The sequence below is a fragment of the Frankliniella occidentalis genome, unplaced genomic scaffold (assembly GCF_000697945.3).
Source record: "Frankliniella occidentalis isolate FOCC.00 unplaced genomic scaffold, Focc_3.1 Scaffold18, whole genome shotgun sequence".
In the NCBI taxonomy this organism is placed as follows: domain Eukaryota; kingdom Metazoa; phylum Arthropoda; class Insecta; order Thysanoptera; family Thripidae; genus Frankliniella; species Frankliniella occidentalis.
The window spans coordinates 2737573-2742432 of NW_026267148.1; the positions used below are offsets into that span (position 1 = coordinate 2737573).

Consider the following 4860-nt stretch of genomic DNA (forward strand, 5'->3'; position numbering starts at 1 on the left):
ATCATTATAGTTTCCCTACAAAGAGAACAATATACTATTTCTTTTTCTTAGTCGTTCGGTGCCACACGACATATCCTTAATTGTTGTCGAATTTCGTGGTTTAAAAATTGCCTGGCCCTGAACATGTTAACCCAAAGCCTAGTACTAGCCAAACAACAAAGGTGGTCTTAAAGTGGTGTCATGCCCATAAAATCGATGTGAGTGGCTTAATCTACCAGGTTAGATTCGGACATGCGAGGAGTAAGCTCTCTTACTGGCTTAGCGTTAAATTTATCAGGGAGATGAGAAGCTGGAAAATTAAAGTGGTGGACTGACTCCATTATTCTTTGACGACGTTTCATACCGAGTCATGAGAGCGGGTCAGCGGGATGGCGGTGCAGGCGGCACGGCGCGTCCCCCGCTCCCCCGCCCTCATCACCGTCATCATTGTCGAGTCTGAATCCCGTCGCGTCCCTCCGAGGCTCGCATTCGAGTCTGCGATTATTAGATTAGTCTGCCTGCCTCTTCAGAGACGTCTTCGGAGACGGACGCGACCGGCTGCCGCCGCTCGGACCGTCGTATCGTTCGGGCTGGCTCATGGAGAGCAGGGCGGGGCGTGGCGGGGGCGGAGGCCAACCATGCAGGCACCACGCCCGGCGCGACTGTGTGTGTGTGTGTGTGTGACTGTGTGGTGCAGCGGAGCGATGGCTTCCTCCGGTTCTCGCGCGTAACTTATGGCCCGGGCCTCGTATACGTGGGTCCCTCCTATACGCGCTCGCCTGTATTGTTCCTGCTCAGCCCAATCAGGGACCAGTCTGAATCGAATGATATGTAGATGAGTCGCACTCTGCGGGAAGATGTAAAAATATTATTCTAGACTTTTGCTCGGAAAGAAAGTTGTAAAACACAGACGATAAACTGTTTGGGGGGATTATAATGACAGTTTCTGGAGTCTGTGGGATTTTGAATCCCACCGATATTTGCCACTTCAAGGCGACTCCGCACACTGTGAAAAGCTTACGGGGAATTTGACAGTTAGTTACAGTGAACCCTGTAGCAGTTAAGTTACGGTCAATGTTGCTTTAAGCTACGCGGTGAACATGGTCGCATCACCGTAACTCGACATTGCTTTAGTTTTCGGCGAAATTCGTCGTCAGCTTTCATCAGTAGGTCCGCAACTCTCTCACTCATTTTGGTCAGGACGACAAGACTCGTTTATTTTGACGGGGAAGTCGGCCGCGATGACAGCGGTGGGGGCCAGACGCCTTTTTTTGTTTCGTCTTTTTACTTTACTCTCGTTGTAATTGTTTCAAAACCGTTTCAAACGAACCCCCGCCTCCCGCCGACCTTATCTCGTGCGGCGGTCCACGTCCACGTGCACTCTGCGGGTCATTACTGCAGAACGGCGGCGGGGCGGGGCGCCCTGCTGTGCTGGGGGCTGTCCCGCCCCACCCCGCCCCGCCCCACCACGCCCTACCCCACCACGCCCAACCCCCTACCCCGTCGTCGACAATTAGCTCTTCTGCAGCGCCGCCGCGATGCCACATGAGGTGTGAGTGTGAGGTGTCGTGTGGCTCCGCGTAGCCCTCGGGTGGTCACCCGCGCTCTTGTTCGACTCGCCGTTTATGCTTTTTTGTAAGAGGGGGATGAAATTTACGTTTTGCTCAAGGGAACGGAAAAAGTACCGAAAAGAACACAGCATAAATTGTTTTTATTCAAGTTGACTGAACTCAACGGCAAAGTCGCGCGCATGCCAATGAACTTTGGGTAATGTTCAATCTGAAATTTACAGATTTTGCTTAAAGTAGCAAGTTTTGATTGAAGTTCACAGATTTGAAGCCCATATCCGGCTAGTGTATACCCTTTCCTTGCCAGCCAATTAGATGCCTACCCTTCTCGAGCAAGACAACGCTCGTAGAGAGAGACGTTCTCCCATGTGTAACTGAACTGCCGAGTATAACGGGCCTGGAGTTCGCATTCTTGTTACAATAATAATAAGGCGGATCGTAAAGTAGGAGGAAGCGTCGGCGCGAGCGTGATGTCGCAAGTAACACGGTGATAACGCGGAGGAGTGGTCCAGAGGAAGAGAGCGAGGGAGTAGAAGAAGAGTGTGTGAGGGAGAGAGAGAGTAAAAGAGAGCAAGCGAGATAGATTGAGTAGGAGGGGGGGGGGGTGACTGCTTTGTAGCAGTGCAGCACCCACTCACATTACAGAGCCGTGCTTTGTGCGGACCGGACCGGGGCAATGCTCGCCGCCGCCGCTGCTGTGTGGGTCCCAAACGCCTGACGGAAGATGTCCTACGTCCTGCAGGAGGGCGGAAGGAGGGGGAGCGACCGCATCTGCTTGTATCATATACTCCCCCCCTCCCCGTTTCCCCCTCTTACTCCCCGCGCTATCCGTCCGTTAGGAGCAGATAGATCCCCCCGCCGCCCCCGAGTCCGTGTCCAGCTCGGCCTATTCGTCCGTATTTGGTAAAAAAAAAGATCCGCTTTGCGCGGCCTGTTGGCATTTCCAAACTTGGGTGGTATTTTTAGAATATTCCATCGAATGGGTGTGACGCCACTCTGAAGGCCTGGCTGTTGTTGGTCATGGAATTGGAAACTGATGATAGCAGATAGCGGAAAAATTTAATCTGCACTCACACTTGATTCTGTTGCAACTGAGTATTTTCTGCATCGAATTCTCAATGAGTAACTTTCACCTCTTCTCAAACAGATTACATTAAAGACTAAGTTTCATGAGATTTTGTGACACGCATGGTCAACAAAATATGGTGACAAAGTGGTAGCGACCGATGATATGGTGAAAGTGGTGGTCAAGATGGTGAACTTGAAGTCATCGTAGCAGACCGACAGCATGGTCTCGGCTCAGCATCAGCAGGGAACCAAGGACAGTGGCGGGAGAGACCGTCATTATGAGGTAAGTTTCAATCACCACTCATTTAATTTTTCTTATCCTTTAATGTTTGTCTTTTTTCGTTAGGGTTTTGTTCACTGTTAAGAAATTGATGGGATTTTACTAAGATTCACTCACAACCCCGTCTTGGGAATCCCCAGAAACCTTTGTTTTCTATGGTTTTTTAAGTGGTTTTAATTTTTAAAGAGCGATTTTAAGAAGATGCCTTATGGGTCGCCCCACATGCTTACAAGAATAATTAGACATTTAAAATAGTCAACATTTGGTCGCGCGTTATCTGCGGATGTTTCATTAAGTTCTACGCGGAGGCCGTAGGAAAATCTCAAGGGACTTTGGTAATATAACTCGTGACTTCTTATTCTTTGTTGAAATTCCATTGATTTTTCTAACAGTGTTGTAGTTAAGTTTTTTAAAAATTTATTGCAAGGGCCATTTGCGACAGACTTTCTATCAAAATTAAATCAACAATCGGGGTGGTAGCCCTCACGTGCTTTGTGGCCGGCCCCTCGTGATGAGCTCGGCACACGTGTCATGTCCCTCGGATCCGAGCTGAGCCGGGCTCAGGTCGGCGCGCCCGCGCGAGTGCGAGTTGGAAGGGGAGGGACAGAGAGAGAGAGACGGCCAAAGACCATAGGACAGAGGCGCGCGACGACACGCCGAGTCTTGCATCTCTTTTGCACGCACGCACTCTTGGCAGGCCATGTTCCTCGCGACCCGCCGGGCCGGCCTGGCCTGCGGTCGGGAGCACGGCTACCGTGCGGATGCAGCATGCGGAGAAGGGGGCAGTAGGGGGCCGGCCCACAAAACGCTCAACGCGCATCAGCGCGGGGGAATTAGGCGTGTCTCGAGCGACGATGGTCGGGACCTGATGATGGGGCGCTTGGGGAGCGCTGACAACCTCCGTAGTAGAGGGCGTAAAGTTTGGTTTTGAGCGGATTATCAGGCATCTTTTTAGCTTTTTATTACAAAATGATGAAGATGCGCGCGCGGGAAGTATCTACTTGCTGATGTGCACGCAACCTTAAGCATTATTAGCATTAAAGGATTTCCCCCTTTGTCATGGTCCCCGAGGGGGAGGGGGGGGTTACCGCCCGACGAGCGCCCGCACGCGGTTTGTGAAGGGCCCCTTCAGCTTCTCGCGGTGGACAACACACGCGCCGCCCCGCCCGGCCCGGCCCCGCCACCGCGCGGACTAAATTAGCCCCCCTCCCGCAGGCCCGGTGTCAGCGGGCACTGTGAAAAATGTTTGTCGGTTTTCTCCATGAGGAATGTTGTCAAGTTTACGTTTGCAAATAAATAGCAAAATTACGAAATTCTTTACACCGTACAAATTTGAAAATCCTTCGATGAACAATGACGTTCTGTCTTAAATGTTCGATACCGATCGTGAATTATCAGCATCGTTTTGTCAATCGTAAATAACAAAGCATCTTGTAAATTGACACAGTCGGCGGGTCCGGTGGGCCCGCTGCTGCCACCGGCCGGCTCGGGCTGGGCCGACGCACTGACAGCGGCCGAAGCTCCCCCCCCATCCTTCCGAGCTCCGTGGTCCCGAAGCCCCTGGCTGCGTAGGCAATACTTGCGCCGGGCTGCGCATCGGTCGTGGGTTGTTGCCTACCCACGCAGGCTGACGGAGTCGGCGCCTGTGCGAGGAAGTTCGTGTGCATCCGTTCAACACGACAACGCGTGCGTAGCGTTGTTGCCATTTCTGGAACGCTTTAGCTGGCGTTTTTCACGATGCGGGTGCGAGCGAGAGGGAACCCAAAGAACAACGTGCAGGTCGTCGGGTCGGGCCTTGGCGTGGCCTTAGCATGGGACACGTGCTGTTGAGATAAGGATGAAGATGTGTGCTCCTGGCATTAAAGTAGGCCTGACGATACATGTTCAGTAAGCTATGTCTTGAAAACTTACTTTTCATTGTTTTTAAAATTGATTCATTGGTGCCCATTGTATCGGAGTGCATAT

The 4860-nt window shown here is 51.8% G+C and overlaps 1 protein-coding gene across 1 annotated transcript in view; it reads left to right on the forward strand.

Annotated features, from left to right (window-relative positions):
* LOC113207601 (dystrophin, isoforms A/C/F/G/H) overlaps positions 1-4860 on the forward strand; it is a 192270-nt gene that overhangs the window by 182035 nt on the left and 5375 nt on the right. The gene's annotated exons all lie outside the window — the stretch shown is intronic.